Source organism: Emys orbicularis, chromosome 8 (assembly GCF_028017835.1).
Source record: "Emys orbicularis isolate rEmyOrb1 chromosome 8, rEmyOrb1.hap1, whole genome shotgun sequence".
In the NCBI taxonomy this organism is placed as follows: Eukaryota; Metazoa; Chordata; order Testudines; family Emydidae; genus Emys; species Emys orbicularis.
In genome coordinates, this window is record NC_088690.1 from 36,810,375 (window position 1) to 36,829,980 (window position 19,606).

The following is a 19,606-nucleotide window of genomic DNA, read 5'->3' on the forward strand; positions in this document are numbered from 1 at the left end:
TAAGTAATATGTAGGGGTGCAAGGAGGGCGGTATCCTCCAGTAAGTAGTACCGGCAAGAGATTTGTAGTGGGTACGGGGTACAGGACAGGCTTGCGGCTAGCCCCCCCCCCTCCTAGGGGGGCTGCACTCTGCTCCTTAAAGGAGCAGAACGTGGCTAGGGAGGATATTCATTCTTTATATGGCTTTAACAGTACAATATATATGCTAACAAACTTAAACAAAGGCTTTGTTTAAGTTTGTTAGCATATCTATTGTGGTGTTACATTGGTCAGGGGTGGGGGTGGGGGCGGGATGGAAGATGTTTAAGCAGTGTTTTTGATTCTGTTTCTCCCCATTGGTATGAATTATCCATGACATCCATTCTGCATCACATCAAGTCCTTATTATTAGAGAAATGCCTCTGCTTGCAATGACCAGAGCATGTTTGGATTCTCATGTCAGCTCAGTTCTGCAGCCTCATGTGAATCAGGAGTTGTCCCCAGTGTACCTAAAATTCTTCTTTGCAGCCAAACTAGTCTAACATGCATTTTGTTAACAGGAACTGGAGCAGCAAAACAAAGAAAACATTTTCCAGCTTTGTGGGTGAGAGAAATATAAGTGAAGATTATAATGCCGGACATTGTTGGTCTTAATCCAGCTGCCTCAGGAATCTGCCATGAACTTTGCTGAAAATATGTTCCTCATCTTAGCAATGGAGCTAAGACTTATAACACATTTGCCCACCTTTATTTGAATAAAGCTCCTTCTGATCTGACAGCTCAGGCATTGTCAGTTTCATCCAGAACAATTTACAAACTTGGAACCTAATCCTGTAAACCCTTAAACATTTGATCAATCCTATTGAAGACAATGGGACTATTTGCATGACTATGGACCACTTTTGTAAGCTGGTAAGAGTTTCAGGAGTCTGTTCCTATAAAGGAAGTTGAATCCCCCATTGAAATGCAATGTTTGGGTACAATATCATAAAGCAGTTTAGGATACAGTTCTACTTAAAATTTGTCTTTTAATAAATCATACATATGCTGAAATGGCTCCTCACCCAACTCCTATATTCCATATAAACAGACTGAATACTACATATGTGGGGGGAAAGTGAGTAGTTAAGCATGTTGATGTTCGTATATACAAAGGGAGGTGTCAGAGGGGATGGGGAGAGTGCCCCCCCCTTGTGTCCCTCCCATGAGTGCAGTACCAGCAAGAAATGATTTCTACTTGCACCACTGGTAATATGTTTCCCTCTGATTGCATAGCAACTTCTTTTCCTTTTGTAGCAGCTATGTAGGAACTCTGTGTCATGCAGCAGACATAGGACGTGCCAGTGGGAGAGGTAAGTGGTGAAACATTCGGTCTATGCAGCATGTTCCCCTCTTAAAGCAGTGGCACTTATGATGTATTTGTATCCATAACCTCTCCAGAGCTTTCAGATGTCCAAGAAGGTTTGGTGGCAGGGCCCCAGACATTGGCAGCATGGCAGACTAAGGGGAGACCCCAATATAGTCTGTAATCTGCTGGCTCTTCCCTGTATATTCCCATGGGTGTCGGTCCTGTGCCAGAAACCCTGCCCATGCTGCTTCCTGCTCCACATAGCCTATTAGTCCTGAGTAGATGATGTCTCAGACACTGGTAGCTCTTCCAGGGCCATGCTGCTTGGGAGATCTGCACTCAGTCTGTATGTGTTTGAGGTAGGCAGGGGAGCATATTGTCCCTAATTGTACCCTCAGATCCCCGTGTATTACTGATATGAACTTCAGGCCAAGGCGAACTGTGAGTGTGTATGAACGCATGGTTTGGTTCTAAGTGCACTGCTGGGAGAATACAGTGAATACAGTTTGGTAACTGCTTCAGCACTATTAATCTAGCAGAGTGATCAAACCAGCCAATGCCTGATAATGTTGCTCACCTGTTTCAAGGGTACATTTAGTCCTCTGGTAGAAATGAATTCTGGCACCATTTAAGTAGAGATTGTGCTGCCTCAGGAATCTCCTAGAGAAGAGGGCTGGTGTTACCACTGTGATAGACCCACTGCATATATACATGTGTGTGTGGGCAGGTATTAAGATGTATATTTGTGAAAAAGACTGTTTGCTGTGATAACTATGATAGTGAAAGGCTATCTGCCTTGTGTTCTTGTGTAAAATGGTAATTTTCCAATAGTATGGGGGTTGGACTAGATGACCTCCTGAGGTCCCTTCCAACCCTGATATTCTGTGAACTAGTTTAATAATTCCTGATGTATATGTTATTTTACACTTGTGTGTATTTAAGATGCACTGCACAAAATATATAGCATGGTTTAAGACATTGCATTTGGAATATAATTGTCCCCTTGCTAGTTTTAGCTTTCTAGTGGAAAATCAACACTACTTGTTGGTTTTTTATATTGTTAATTTTATACAGCTTTTATCATCCTTGTCAGTAAAAACCCAGTAGACACAAAGCTGTGGCATTTATTTACAGTACTATAGTGACCAGTGGTTGGCAAAGTAGCAGTGTAAAAATAATTTGCATTAGAGCTAATAACATACAGTCTGCTGGAAGAGACACCAAAATGTGTTCAACAAAACAATAATAATGGCTGTTGATTACACAGGTGTTTTAGTCAGAGTAACTGGTTTTCATTTGAAGTTTTAGAGTAGTGTAATTGTGGACTATAGTATTGCACCTATAATTTTAATCTAATATACTATACAGTGTTTGCCTTTAAATGTCAATGTTTGTCAACAGCTTCGTCACTCTGGTGTTTGAGACATTGCATTTCCCCCATACTAGGAATAGGAAAATAACTGTAGTTTCTCACCCTGGACTGTGTAGTAACTCTTGTTAAATGCTGACTCTTATTGTGACCACTGTAGGTGTCACTTTGGAGAATAAGCTATTTTCTTCATCTCCAGTGATTACATGTCTTTTCAGAAACCCACCAGGCGTAGCTCACGATTAGGAAAGGAATTTTAAAGGGTGGAACACAGCACCGCTTGAAAAGCTAAATGCCAAAACTATATTCTTGATTCCACCTCATTGTGAGCTTAATTTACCTGCTGCAGAATAGTAGCTTCTTCAGAATAAAAATGTCAGAACTGGGGAAGAAAATATTCCACAATACCCAGAAGTCTTTATAATGTATGCTCATTGTAAGACCATAAAATGGAAAGCATGCATACATTGATTTTACATACGTGAACATGCACATAATTGTCATGTACAGTACACATTTGTAGTTTTTATGTGATGATAGTGATTGATTGACACTTCTAATAGTATTGACAAGTAAATAACATCTCTTTTACAGAATCCCTGACAATACAAGGATTCTGAGTAGGATTATTATAGAGAAAAAGTGAACAGAATTTACATTTACTGTGAGCTATACAAGAAACAACGAATCAGTCCATACTAAGTTCATTTAACCATATTTTACATCTCCTAGAACTGGAATTTTGTAGCCTACAAAACAATTTATATTTTATCTGTATCATCTAATTAATTAAATGGCCCCAGAGTACCAGACTCACAAATCTCGTTAATAGCTGAATACTGAAATAAAGGCTGTTCACCCCTACTAGAATAATATTTGCATATCCCCACCTGTGATGGGTAATAAGTACCTGCCACAAATCAGAATTATGAATTTTGTACGCCTAACAAAACCGCAGGGGAAATTATACCTCAGACATTCCATAATAATTGCAGCTAAGCTGTTTAGTGCCATCCATTTATTCTGCCTGAAGTGTTTAAAGCAGCAACAGTTGTAAATGAATTCAGGCACACATTCAAGAGAAAATGTTTTAAAAAGTTTTTCTGTCTTTCCATGTGTAATTATCTTTATAGAATGTTTAGCTGTGAGTTAGAACACACTCACATTTAAAGTTGAAAATTAAAATATATATTCTTTTAAAGTACATTTTGTAAGAATGCTGTTTAATTTTATTAATGAAATTTAGGAACTAAGGCCATAGTTGCTGTGTTGGTTCCCTAGAATGAGTGATACTGTATATCAATAACTGGAGCTAGTGGTTTGATTTTGCATTGCTTCTTTCCCTCAACATCCCAAATTCCAGAGGGGGGCATTACATGTAAAATCGTGGACAAAAAAATATACTGCAGCATAGATATTCTTTCATAGACCAGGGAATTGGAAAAGTAGAGTAGGCTGCAGAAGTTGCCTCTGGCTTGTTTATTTTCATGAGAGGAGAGGCAGCCAGGTTTGTGGAAGGGAACTGAATGAAAGAGGTATGAAATTCAAGTGGTTTGTATTATATGCACATAATAATAATAATAATAATAATAATAATAATTAATGTTACATTTATATAATAACCCAAAGCACTTTATACAGCATGAGCCCTATTCTGAAATCCTTATTAAAACTAAAAACTCAGATAGTGGAATTGGGCCTGTACTTTGTAAAGTGCTTTGGGTACCCTTTGTGATGCAAGCTGCTTTATAAATGTACAACATAACTATATTTATTTGTGTGTGTGTGTGTGTGCATGCACATATATGTATGGCATATATGACAGGGTGTTAGTCATGTGAATATTTCATTGATGACAGGCGAAAGAGCTCTTCTGTTGATAGAGAATGCAGGACATTAGGCACTGAATCAGGGATGTAGCATCGTCAACTCTTGTTATTTGATTGCAAGTCTTGTTATATTAGGGATTTTAGTTCAGCTCCAGCTTTAACATTAATACATGAACATTTCTGCTTTCATTAAAAATAAAAAAAATAAAAAAAAAGCTTCTGGCCCTCATGGTTGCAGAGAAAAGCATTTAAGCACCCTGAATCTGATAGGACCAGAAGGCAAATAAAAAGGACCCATATTTTTATTGTGTAAATCTCATGATTTTCTGGGTCTGACTCATGATTTTTGAATGCTTGGGGTTGGCAGTGCTAATGATCTCCCTTAAAATATAGGACTGGCAGTCACTCTGGGCAAGAAGGGGATGGAGAGTATGTCCATTTTCCCAGCCAGGAAAGACAGAAGCCTCTCACCTCTCCAACCACAGCAAGGAAGGGAAAAAGAGAAAAAGGGAGATGTCCTGTGCTGTATCCAAGGAGGGAGAGATGCCCCAGAAAATGCTGGAGCTGGGAAAATAGGTCTATTGTCCCCTGCAAGAACAAACCTGTAGCAAATCACTGAGCCTCTCTCAAGAAGCCAACCATAGGAAGGAGAACCTTTTGTAAGGGACTTTGTGTGGGATATTCATCCATTTGGATAAATGTTCAAACTTCCGTGGAATTACTCAAGCATCGAGGCCTTTTTAAGGGCATGGGTTAAGATATTCACAATACAAGTGATGAAAAATTCAGTAGAATGCATGACACAATGCTCTAGCAGCTGAGGATCTAGTGGAGAATTATTCTTGGAAAAATATTGGTGACTATTGCTGAGTTCTCCAGACAACACACATTTTCTTGGGGAAAAAACAGCACTTTGAAAATGAAGCTCCTGTTCCCATACATTTCCACATTTGTATGCTATGAGTATAGCAATCATTTTTATCAGTGTTGTAGTAAAGGATTTTTAAAAAATAATTAGGATTTATGTGTTCAAAAGGATGGAGCATAGTGCAGTGAGTCACAAGGAGGTGAGTAAGTCAGGTTGTCTGTGTCGTTCTAGGCTGAGATCAATGAATCTGTGGATTTTAGAAAGGTAGCTTATTGTCTATTACCAGGATGAAGTGAAGTTTAAAATTACATTTTATATTTGTGAAGGACTAATAGGCAAGGTCTCTGTGGATTGTCATATACTCACAGACTTTGAGGCCAAAGGGACCATCGTGATCATCTAGTCTGACTTCCTGCACATTGTTGGCCACACAGCCTAACCCATCCCATCCTGTAATAGACCCATAACCCCTAGCTCAGCTACTGAAGTCCTCAAATCATGTTTTAAAACCTTCAAGTTACAGAGAATCCACCATTTACACTAGTTAAGTGACCCTTGCCCCATGCTGTAGAGAAAGGCGAGCCCCCCGCCCCCAGGGTCTTTGCCAATCTGACCCAGGGAAAAATTCCTTCCTGACACTCAGATATGGCGATCAGTTAGATCCTATGCATGTGGCCAAGACCCACCAGCCAGACACTACAGAGAGTTCTTTCCTACGGAACTCAGAGCCCCTCCCCATCTAGTGCCCCATCTCTGGCACTAGATTTTTGTTGCTAGGAATCACAGATGGGCCACATGCCATTGTAAGCAGTCTCATCATACCATTCCCCCTCCATAAACGTATCAAGCTAAGTCTTGAAGTCATTTATGTTTTTCATTCCCCTGGGAAGGCTATTCCAGAACTTTGCTCCTCTGATGGTTAGAAACTTTCATCTAATTTCAAGTCTGAACTTATTGATGGCCAGTTTATATACATTTGTTCCTGTGCCAGCATTGGTGCTTAACTCTCCCTCCCTGGTATTTATCATTCTGATGTATTTATAGAAAGCTAACATATCTCCCCATAGCGTTTGACTAGCCACGCTCCTTGAGTCGCCTCTCATAACATAAGTTTTCCATTCCTCTGATCATCCCACTAGCCCTTCTCTGCACCTGTTCCAGTTTGAATTCATCTTAAACACGAGAGACCAGAATTGCACACAGTATTCCAAATGAGGTCTCAGCAGTGCATTGTATAATGGGAATAACACTTCCCTATTTGTACTGGAAATACCTCACCTGATGTATCCTAGGATAGCATTAGACTTTTTCACAGCCACATCACATTAGTGGCTCATAGTCATCCTGTGATCACCCAATACACCCTGGTCTTTCTCCTCCTCTGTCACTGTCAACTGATAGGTCCCCAGATTATAGCAAAAATTCTTGTTAGTCCCCAACTGCATGACCTTGCACTTTGAACTATTACATTTCATCCCATTTATATTACTCCAGTTTTCAAGGTCCTCCAGATCTTCTTGTATGATATTCCAGTCCTCCTCCATATTGGCAATACCTCCCAACTTTGTGTCATGTGCAAATTTTATTAACACACTCCCACTTCTTGTGCCAAGGTTCCGAACAAAAATGCTAACTAAGATTGGTCTCAAGACTTGTCCTTCAGGAACTCCACTAGTATCCTCCCTGCAACCTGACAGTTCACCTTTCAGTATGACCCATTGTAGTCGCCCGTTTAACCAGTTCCTTATCCACGTTTCAATTCTCATATTAATTCCCATCTTCTCCAATGTAACTAATAATTTCCCTTTTGGAACTATATTAAATGCCTTACTGAAATCCAGGTAGATTAGATCTACAGCATTTCCTTTGTCTAAAAAATCAGTTATCTTCTCAAAGATAGAGATCAGGCTGGTCTGGCATGACCTACCATTTGTAAAACCATGTTTTATTTTATCCCAATTACCATTTACCTCTATGTCCTTAACTACTTCCTCTTTCAAAATTTGTTCCAAGACCTTTCATACAATTGAGGTCAAACTAATGGGCCTGTAGTTTCCTCGATCACTTTCCCCCCCTTTTTTAAAAATAGGAACTAATTAGCAATTCTCTAATCATAGGGTATGACCCCCAAGTTTATGGATTCATTGGAATTGCAAGGCCAATAGCAAGGAATTTTATGTGCCAGTTCCTTTAATATTTTTGGATAGAGATTATCCAAGCCCCCAATTTGTTCCCATTAATCTGTTTGAGTTTGACTTCCATGTTCAATGTGTTAATTTCTATTTCTGTATCCTAATTTCCACTAGCCACCCTGCCATTACCCTCTTCTCAGTAAAAATCCTTATTAAAAACTGAGGCAAGTATTCTTTTAGTGTTGGGCCATGCCTAGCTTATCTTTTAGCTCCATCCTATCTCAAAACTTAGCGGTCCCACTTCTTCTTCCCTTGTTTTCTTTATTTCTATGGTTCTAGAACCTTTTACTATTGGTTTTAATTTCATTTGCAGCATCCAACTCTGCTTGGCTTTTGGCAGTTCTCACTTTATCCCTATATTTTCTGACCTCCAAGAGGTAGCTTTCCATGCCAATCCTTCCCATCTTCCATTCCTTGTGGGCTTTCTGCCTTTCTCTTACTAACCTGTTTGAGATGCTTGCTCATCCAGTTTGGTCTGCAACCCTTCTCTATGAATTTTTTCCCCTTGCTTGGGATATAGGCTTCAGCTAGCTTCTGCAACTTTGACTTAAAGTAATTCCAAGTCTCCTCCACATTCAGATTCTAGAGTTCTTTAATCCAGTCTACTCCCCTAACTAATTCCCTTAATTTTTTAAAGTTTGCCCTTTTGAAATCAAGGACGTTAGTTGAAGACCTATTATTGTTTATCCTTCCATTTAATTTAAACTGAATTAGCTCATGGTCACTCAAATGAAGGCTATCCTCTACAACCAGTTCTTCTATGAAGTCTTCGCAACTTACCAATACTAAATCTAAAATGGCATCCCCTCTTGTTGGTTTCGTGAGTATTTGGTGAAGAAACCTGTCAGTTGTCCCATCCAGAATTATTTAGGCCCTACCATTATTAGTAGCACTTGTCCAATCTATATCTGGAAAATTAAAGTCTTCCATAATTGTACAATTCCCAGTTGTATTTATTTCATTAAAAATTCTAGAGGTCTCTATCCATAGCCAAATTGGAGTCTGGGGGTCTGTAGTATACCCCAAACACTATTCCAGTGGAGCTTCTGTTAACTTTCTTCCCCAAAGTAATTTTTGACCCAAACAGATTCTGTTTTATCCATTCCATCAATTATAATTTCTTTACAGTCTACTTCTTCGTTAATATACAACGCTACTCCACCACCTTTATCTTTATTTCTGTCTTTCCTGAACTACACAGACCCTTCAATATATGTGCTTTAGTCATGACTACTCTTCAACCATATTTGTGTTATCCCTATAATATCTGGCTTCACTGCCTGCACCAGTCATTCTAGTTCCTCCATTTGGTTACCCAGGATCCTTGCATTGGTATACAGATATCATAGTTGTTTCTGCTTGGCTTCACCCAGATTCCTCGCCTGATTAGCTACAGTCATCCTACTCCCAGCATTGCCTGCCTGACTGTTTGTTATTGTTATTGGCAATTTCTTTCCTATTGATGTCCATTCTCTTGCCCTCTGTTCCTTTCTTCATTGCTGTATCCTCTTACTTGATTTTCCTCTAGCTCAATGTGAGAATCAGGCATGGAGATTACACGAGCATCTCCCAACCATCTCCCCCGAATTCCTAGTTTAAAACTCTTTTAATCAGTTATGCCAAATAAAACGATATGGCTCTGTGTGGTGTTTCTGTCCCCCCCCCCAGTTATTTTGGGGAACGCTGCATAACCACTCCAAACATGGCTTAGGAAGCTGTACTCTGACATTGCCAACCCAAGAAAAAAGGAATTCAACTATAAACTGAGTAGCTGCAGAAAGATGGTGGAGTGTATGAAAGCTTGTTGATGCCTGTGGAGCCATCTTGATGCTAATGTAGCCAACATGGTTCACATTATCATGGCATGGTGTGTCTTGCACAACATATGTGAAACTAAAGGGGAACATGTCCACAGCAAGTGGGCATAGGACAGATATGGGTTTCAAAGCGTGTAGGCAGCTGTATCCTACCCACATGCACGTTGCTCCTGTTTCCTGGTGATCCAGAGAAATCTGTGATGCAGTTTGCTTGCACATTGTGAATCAGAAGTGTGGAACCAGAAGGTGACTTGGGATTGTGCTAATGGACACTATTGTGATACTATCGTCCTGCATGGAAAAGCTCAATAGAGCATTGCAACATACCTCCATGTGTTTTAATTCTCTGAAGCTAATGTTAATGTATTAACTGAAAACAGAAATTGAGTGAGGGCTCTTGAGGTTAACACCTTTTGGCTGTGGTTTTGTGCTGCAGACTGTTTATATGCACTTTAATGTCATCAATGAGCAGTGTTTCTGTTATATGTTAACAGCTCTGTTTCAGGGTGCTTTATGGGGAATACTTAAGCATTGTTAAAGTAATTTAAAAATAGTTCTTTAAGGTTTTGGTAGGGGCTTCACACATACCTTCTTCACAATGTTGCTCACAATGCTTATCAGATGCCATGCACAAATATCACTCCCATAGCATGAGTACTCCCAGGGTTGCAAGTGGTGACTGTGTAGTGAGGGTGAGGGAGGAGGGATTGTAAAAGCACTGTTCAGTGCCATTTATCTTCATTCTTAATGTCTGTTTCCTTTTTCTGTATTGACAATTAAGTTGTTAACAGAGCCATAAAGACACTTCAGTGTCTTCACACCAATTCATAGTTGGGGTAGGAATGGGACATGGTGGGGGGAGAAACAGAATTCACTGCATTTCTTTGGCACCGCACATTTACAGAAATCAGTCATGTGCTGTGGATCCTGCTGACCCATCCCAAACAAATGGGAAATATAATTTTGGTCTTACTCAGAAAGCAAGGTGCACACACAAATGAAATGAACAGTAACTTTTATTTACAGACATACAATGAACATAGAGTTAAAACAGTCTGTGACAGGAATAAATGAACAAAAAGCCTAGACAAATTCCCTGAGAATTGGGCAAACGTTACTGTCTGTAGACATGTCTCCTTGCTCTTCCCCTCCCCATGCAAATTTAGATGTAACCTAAGAGGGCAAACATGATCCTTGGATATATAAATAGGGAGATATCAATACCAAATAGGGGAGTTGTGAGGTACTATTACCTCTGTATTCCATATTAGTGGAATAATTTGTCCAGTTCTGGTGTCCACACTTCAAAAAGTATACTGAAATATTGAATGGAGTTCAGAAAAGAGCTACAAGAATTATTTGAGATCTGGAAAACATGCCTTATAGTGAGACTAAAGATACTGAATCTATTTAATTTATCCAAGAGAAGGTTTAGGGGTGGCTTGATCAAGGTATACAAGTACCTATATGGGGAAGAGATTTTTGATAGTAGATGACTCTTTAATCTAGCATTAAAAGGCACAACAAGAACTGATGACTGGAAGCTGAAGCTAGACAAATTCAGGCTAGAAATAAGGCACATGTTTTTAACAGTCAGGGTAATTAACCATTGGAACAATTTGTCTAGGAATGTGGTGAATTCTCCGTCACTTGAATTCTTTAAATCAAGACTGGATTGCATTTTACAATATGTATACTAACTCAAACTGACGTTATGTGCTTGATGAAGAAAATATTGGGTGAGGCTCTTTGGCCTATGTTATATAGGAAGTTAGATAATGATAATGACCCCTTTTTGCCTTACAATCTATGAATATGTTATACTATTCAGAAAACTTTTCTTCTACTTTGTATATTGTGCTTGCAGGTGAACAAATTAAAGATTATTGCAAGAGAAAAGGAATACCAATTACTTCAAAATTTATATTTATGTGATAGTGATGGGATGTAACCTTCTCACACTATCCCTTAAGGCAGGGGTGGCCAACCTCAGCCTGAGAAGGAGCCAGAATTTACCAATGTACATTGCCAAAGAGCCACAGTAATACATCAGCAGCCCCCCATCCATTCCCTCATCCTGCTCCCAGCGCCTCCCACCCACTGGCAGTCCCGCCGATCATCACCTCCCCCTTCCTCCCCACACCTCCCAATCAACTATTTTGTGGCGTGCAGGAGGCTCTGGGGAGAGGGGGAGGAGTGAGGGCACTGCAGGATGAGGGGAGGGGGCAGGAAGGGGGGAGTGGGGGCCTGTGGCAGAGCCAGGGGTTGAGCAGTGAGCACACACACACACACACCCCCGGCACATTAGAAAGTTGGCACCTGTAGCTCCAGCCCCGGAGTCAGTGCCTATACAAAGAGCCACATATTAACTTCTGAAGAGCTGCATGTGGCTCTGGAGCCACAGGTTGGCCACCCCTGCCTTAAGGGGTTAAAAGAAGCTGGAGCGCTCAATACGTGCATCCAGTTATACCTAGAGGAGGGGCCAGGATGAATTTGGGATGAAACCCCCTGGGTAGGGCTGTGGGTAATATAAGTGTAGGGCTTCAGGCTAGAGAGGAGGGAGAGGTCCCTGGGAAAGTAGGCCTTGGGAGTCTCTCTCCTGAGGAGAAGTGCTGGAAAAGGAACAAGAAAGCTGGGTTGTAGGGAAAGGTGCATTCCTGGTCAGAGGGCCCTGAAAGAAGGGCATGACTGGTGAAAGTTTTGAAAAGGGAGTTAGGCCCTGAAAGAGGGGCAAGGCTAGGGAAGATGGGCTTTGGAAGAAGACCTGGACTAAAGGGGAAATAAACAGTAGTGGGGCATGTAGAAAGAAGCTTGTACCCTGGTCAGTAGAATTGGAGTCAGAGGGAGTGTTATTGACAGGACACCAGGTAAGTGGGAAATGTGGGGAGTTGGCTGGAAGCAACTCAGCTGGATGTACAGAACAGTGTGCATGATTTAATAAAGTTCCACTTGGTCAACTCAACCTGCATTCCCTCTGCAAATGAAACACCTTGAGGCTGCCATTGCAGGGAGAGGGCAACTGGGGAGGAAGAGACTCCTAAGCCAGGCCTGGGAGAAGAGAACTCCAGGGAAGATGGCCTCCGGGCCAGTGGTTTGGGAGGAGCCAGGCCTCCATGGAGAAGTCCCTGAGAGGCAGCGCTCTCTGATAAAGTGAGGAGGAATTCTGCAAAGCCTGGGAGAGATGTGAAGAGTGTGCAGAGGCTGAGTTGGAGAAGGATAGAAGAGCTTTGGTTCCTTTGAGTTTGGACATAATTATCCCAGAAGGGATGAACTTAAATTGTGACCTGGCTGGGGGGGCTGAGTCATGGGAAGAGGCAGACCACTGGCGGACCAGAGTGCTATCGGTAAGGGGTGCCAGAAGGGGAGAGAGCTGCTACCCCATACCTGGCCATGAGGAGATGCTGTCTTGGTGAGTCCCCTGCTGCCCCCCCCCCCCAGTGATCATTAAAATAACTTGAGAAAAGGAGAATTGAAACATCTTGGGACCATCCCATCTTGTGCCCTGGAAAGATATTTTCCAGTTGCTGCTTGTAATGATTATAGCTTTGATTCAGCAATGTCTTCTGTTTTCTGTGTCCTACAGTTTTACATTTTGAAGAACATTCCCAGTTCAGCCACCATCTCTAGGCCCCTTTGCAGGGTGATTTGTCCTTCTATGTACATAGTGCCTGACAAAATTTTATTTTATTTTTCAATTTTGTTCTAATAGAAACTAAAAAAACAGTGCCCGCCTCTTAAGGCAAAATTTTGAGAAAGTTGTAAGCAGCAAAAAACAGGTTTGAATGGAAAGAGTTATACAGCCTTCTCCAGAGCAGCTACTCTTGCTATAGTGCAAACCCGCTAAATGTTGTATAGCATTAGCAACACTCTAATATACATTTTATCCCATTTCCTGTTGTATTTGTATCAGTTTGTCTCTGCCTGGAAGGCAGACCAGAAGCTGATGTTAGTGTTTTTTCCCCCATAAACTATTATGCAGACGATAATCTCTGATTGATGAGGTCATGTCCTGCTACCTACAAAGAAACACATGTCCCCCTCTTAGGCTGCACTTGGCAATCAGTCAGCAATTACTGGTTATAACTAGCAGGATTTTTGTTATGCTTAATTTTTGTAAACCTCCTAAGGATTTCTGTTTATGCTTTCAATCTATGAACTTTTTCATGATTCATCTTATGCCGTATTTTAATATTTGGGATAGAAACCCTTTTACCATGTATTTCCTATTGATATTGTAATTTTTGTTCGAGCTTAGGCAGTCCATGTTTTATTTAAACCACCCCCAAAATCTATTCATTCTTTCATTCTTATAAGATAGTAAAAGGCAATGTTGCTTTGATGAAATTTGGCAGGTAAGAGGATCTAGTTGAATCATCTCAAACCCCTGGAGTTTTGGGCTTCTAGCTATTATAGTTGAGCAGCTATGAGTATTCAAAAATTGGTCCTTTGTTTGCACTAAATCTCTGAGCCATCTGTAGCACGCAGAAGCCATAGCTCTCTATAGCTCAAAATGAATATTTAAAAGTTCAGTCTTAGTTTTTATTTGTAGCTTTCTAAAATCTCTTTTTCCCATCTGTCTTGTCTGAGTGGTTATGTTAGACTTTACTGAAATCAGCTCTGGGTCTAGAATTTGACATACACCTGTTTTCCCCTTTTTGTAATACATAGTTTACACAAAAATAATCAGGACCAAGACAGATGCCTGTATTTGAGCATTATGAATATCCACTTTTATTTTTTTACATTGATATTGTACTAATGTAATCATTTGGCCAATGAGTAGCTGCAGAAAACTGGATCCCCTCTTTTGAGTCCTATGCTATGTTCCAGGAGTCCTAGCACACATGTAATTCCCAGGATTAGAAGAAAGAAGTAAAAAGGGCCTGTCTACTCTGGGGACCTCCAGGAAAATTAATCCAAATTAACTAAAGGTATGAATTTGAAGTGGATAAGTTAAACTGCATTAAATCCCTGTGTGGACACTGTTGTTGAGAATTTAAGTGGCCTTAATTTTGTTTAATTTCAACTGAATTAAAGCCACTTTAATTCTAAATCAGGGTGTTCACACAAGGGTTTAATGAGGTTCGATTGATCCATCTCAAAATCACACTTTTGATTAACTTGGATTAATTTTCCTGGATGTCCCTGTGTAGACAAGCCCTAAGTGTGTGTGCATATGTTATTAGTTCAGGGTGGCTGTGGCCAAGAGAGAGGGAGGGGAACTGTCTTGCTGGCCCCAATATTTGAAGTAGATTCAGTGTTGCTGGCTGACAGCAGGTGCTCTCATTTGGCCACTTAAGGGAGTGGGGCAGCACTTGTGGGCTATAAAGTACCAGAGAGACCCTAACTCAGGGCTGCCTGGGACAGTCAGGAGAGACCCAGTGTATGGGAGAGTTCTAGTAAGTCAGTGTGGGCTGGGTCAGTCAGAAGGAACAGGAGAGGCTGGAGAAGTCCTAGAAGGAACAATAGAAAATTGTTCTCAGAAGGAAGTGGTGGTTCCTTGGAGAAGACTGAAGACAGAAAAGCAGCAAGAGAAGTTTGTTGGCTGGCATAAGGGGCCGGGCTGAAGGCAGGAGGAGGCATGGCAAGAGTTAGTTGCTAGTTCTAAGCTAGTGCCAAAGGGAGTAGTGGAGGAGTTTACCCGCTGGCATCTCCTGGGCCAGATACCTGGACCCAGAGAAACTGTGAGTGGGCCAGAGGGAGTGAGGGATGCTCCCAACAGAGAGGCTGTGGGGTTCCTTCTGGGAAAAATGGGGGTGCACTCCAGGTAGAAAGGCTGGGGTGGCTGTCCATCCTGGTACAAGGACAAGGTAGGACTGAGAGAGTCCAAGCATCGGCGTATAGTACAGGGGGTATCATGGGATGAGAGGTCTTCAGTTTTAATTACTGCTTGTACTGGAGTGAGAAATGGACTATGTTTGGGACTTTTGGTGGGGACTCAATGAACTGTTTGGTAATCGGCTAGCCCCAATGAGGCAAATTCATTAAGCAAGAGAACCGGAAGTGAATTTACTGGAGATTCTGAAAGGGAAAACTGAGGCAGACATGCTTGTCATGCTGCAGCCTGCTTGGGGTGGGGGGCACTCCAAGTGGGGCTATCCTATGATAGGAATCTTCATAACACTAAATCCAGCTTGAGTCTTCACTGCAAACTTGTTGCTGCAGGTAAATCAGTGGGCAAAACTACCACCAAAACTACCACCACTACTTCCAGCTTTAGCAGCAGCTACATGTGTACAGGTGCTGATCACATGTATAGGAATACTGTTTAAGAAGCAGCCTATTGACTCAGGCTTTGCATCAATGCTCTTGCATTCCTTAGCATGTGCGATGGCCCCACAGAGCTACATCCCTTTCCAGTCCTGAGCAGGATGCACCCTTCTAGTGAGGGTGAGGATGGGAATGGAGTGAGTCGCATCAGCAGAATAAACAAAACAACAACAAAATCACAGAAAAGGCAAAACTGAAGGACTGAGGAAAAAACAACAAGTATGCTAGGCTGACACTCATGTGCCAGTTTATCACAAAGGGGCCCAGGAGAAAAGAATGGGGATGGCTTGATTTTTATATAGTGAGTGTGTATAAAATGGAAAAAATGTACAGGCAACAGCAAGCTTATTCAAAGCCCCCAATCATAAAATAGTAATTCAGTCTGGAGTTTATTGTATACATTATCATTACCAGCTTGAGTCAGATTCAATATTTTAACTAAAACACCTCAAACTAGATGCTTTCCTCTCTGGGCTTGACTGGCCAGTTAAAGGCATCTATTGTGATAAGTACTTGTAAGAAGCTTGTGTTCTTAATCCTCTTCATGATAGCTGGATGCTCTTTCTTTATTAAAGCATTCCTCCATTCTGGTAAGTCATTCATCCTTTACTTTCATTGTGTGTCCTGTCTTTGGAATGTTTATTGGATTCCTGATGTGTAAATGAATCACTAACCATAATGGAAGTATTCTCTTGAATAAGTTATTACTCCCCCTCCTCCCTTACTCCCACCCCCTCAAATCCCTGCCTGGAAAAAATGGCCTAAATAATCTCTTCTGTGGCGACTATTCATAAGATGTCCATTTACAAAAATGTTGTTTTCTTCATAGCCTTGAGTGCTTAGTCTGAAACTCAGCAAGATGTACCATGTGGGGGAAATGCTCTCTGTCCTGACAGGGTATTAAAGCATCACACACAAATTGTAAATTTACCAATTTATCAGGATGCTTCCTGATATCCAATATTTATGGATGAGAACTGAGATACTGGTTATAAGACATGATGGCAATGCTGTAGGCCCACCACTTCACTTATTTCCTATGCTCCAAAGAAAATACACAGTCTTCTTGACTGATTATCAGATGTACATTCCTTAGTCACTACTGACCCTGAAGTTATTGGTATTAACTGAAGTATTGGAGCCTATAAATCAGGCAGGTTGTTGTCTTAACAGTATTTTTTTTCTACATTTGTAAAACTGAGAGGAGCAAGGAGAAAACTATTCAGGATTATCATGCTGTAATTCTTCAGTATAGTGAAACATATTTTTCTATTTTATAAGATCTACAGTATTTAATAATTAAAAGATTCTTACTACATGGATCTCATACTGTAGCTTATAGGAGCATGAGGTATTAATGAAGCGGTAACAAAAGTATGAGTAGGCTGTAGGCCCCAAAGCCTGCATATTGGGTATGTCAATTTAATTAAATGACATAAGTGACCTTACGTTGCAAGCTTAAGCATATTGATAGACAGGCTGACTTGTGGGACACTGCAGAGCATGGGCTTGCAGAATTTTCAAGCATTTTTGGAGATGTTGCTAAGGCATAGGCTCTAAGCATTGACCAGCTCAGATCTGTAGGGAATGTCAGGATGAAGAATGCCTGATATCTGTGACTCCATCGCCTCTCACTTCAGGTTCCCCACCACAGACTGCATGTATAATGCCATTGCTGGACATTGTGTATTATCATTCTCTCCTTTTTTATGTACCAACAGGTATATTTTTTGCTTATTGTGGTAATAAAGTTAGTGTTTTGAAGCCTGTTATCTCCTCTGTGTAGCCCATAGGTTCGATTCACGTAATTTTGGTACTATAGCCAGTCTGCAATTGAATCCCCTTGGACTACAACATGTTAAGTTCTAATCAATATAGATTAGGCTACAATACTCTCACTGAGCCAGAAAGCTCTTAAATATAGATACTCTGCTTCTAACTTTCTGGAAGGGTGCTTGCTGAAAGATGCTACTCAGACAATTTACAGCTTCCGAAGGAGGGGCATCTGTTTCATTGCTTTGTGCTAGCTCTTCATAATGAGGGCTGGCTGCTCCCTTAGGCTTCAGCACTCTTCAGTCTCTTATATGAAATTCTACAATCTACGCCCATCTTTTCACTAACCTACTATGTCTTTCTATAATTCTAAAGAGTAGATGGAATAATGGAGAAGCTGCTATTTTTGCTGAATTGAAATAAACCAGGGCTGGATTAGTAATTGCTGCTGGTATTAATGCCTCAATCAGCAGTGATTATGGATCAAGGGCAGAGTTTTGGAACTTTGTAAGAAACATTGTTGAATGAGCATTCACAATATGTAGAAGTAAGCAGAGGTTCATCTGAGTGGAGTATTTCACGTATCACTGGGAGACATGAGGGAGTCCAGCAGCAGATATATAGAGAAAAGAAAAAACAGACTCTTCTAGAAAACAGCTTAGTCTCCCCATGACAAACCATGTACCAACAAAAGAAGAAAATTATTCTCTAAATTATTCCTCTAACTTTACCATAGTTCTTTCCAAAAATCTCTCATGAAAATCAGAACTCTATTTCATTTACAGCCCTTGATTCTTCTTTCTCTTAAAGCTGATCTGCCAAAATAATCATAAGTAGCCACTTGTTAATTGCAACTTCTTCCAAATCTGTGTCAGCTAACTCCATTCTAAATGAGTACCAACTTTCTGCTAATTTTTTATAACCCTATTTTAATTGTGAGGCCTGATCTAAAGCCAATAGGAGTATTTCCAATGACTTTAATGGTTTTTGGGTCAAGCCCATAGGGCTTAGCTCAGTTGAGTCCTTACGCAGACCTTACCTAGGCAAAACACTGAAGTAAATGGGGAATTTTGTCTGAATAAGGGCTCCAGGTTTACACCCATATAATGTAAAGTAAAAATGTAGCAACATGTTAAGCTTCTGCATATTGGGAGAGAGTAGACTTATCTTCCCAGAGGCAGATCTCATGTGCCATCGTTGATCTGTAATGTGCATCACATCACCAGCAGAGACCATGATCTTAGTGATTGGTAGTGGGATTCAAGTTTACAGACATGAGCGAAAAATGACAGCAAATAAGTTAGAAATATCTAACTTGATGCCTTATACATCAAGTAGAATTTCCACATCCTGTTTAACAGCTTATTTCATCTTCATCCCCTCTCCTTGATGCCAAGTTTGTCTCTATTAGAACTTTTACCTCGAATGGAGTGCCAGTTAACTTGGGTAGTTAACTCCTTTGTAAAGACTGGCATGAATACTCCCCCAAACGTTTGTTTCAGGTTACATTCAGTGTATCCAGAACGGGGGGAAAAGGTAATGATGTTTTTGGTTTTGTTTTTTAAACATGGGTTGGCTAACATTTGGTAGGTCAGGCTTTGTCTACACTGCACTGATAATCTGGGTGATTGGCACTCAGGTCTGGACACTCAGGTTAGTCTAGTCCAAGTGGGAGCATTCCTACTGCAAAGCTCTACTTGTGTTGTGTCCTCGCTGTTTCTGTGCTCATCTGTGTGTGTTTGGGGGCATGGTCCCATGGTTCTCAGTGCTGAGATGCTCCATAATTCTTTGCCAGTCAGTTGTGGGAGAACTTCTGTCCTTGTGCAGAATTGTGGGCAGGGCATTGCAGAGCTGTTAGTACTCGAGTGATTTAGCTTGCATCTTCACTACAAAGTGGGTGGGTTCCAGACTGAGTTAAAGCAAGGCCTTGGCTGTAATCCACATCCCCAGGTGGGTAAGCTAGCCTAGGTTTAAAGCACCTCTAAACCCTGGTCAGAGGTTTTTGTGTGTGGACAGTTAGTGGAGTTAAGGCTCAGACCTGGACAAAAACCTCAGTTAACTGTGTGGTGTAGACATACCATAACATGTGGTTAAACTACAACTGTCTTGTCCGCACTAATATTTTCAGTTGTCACCTGTCAGCTAACATGGTTAAATATCT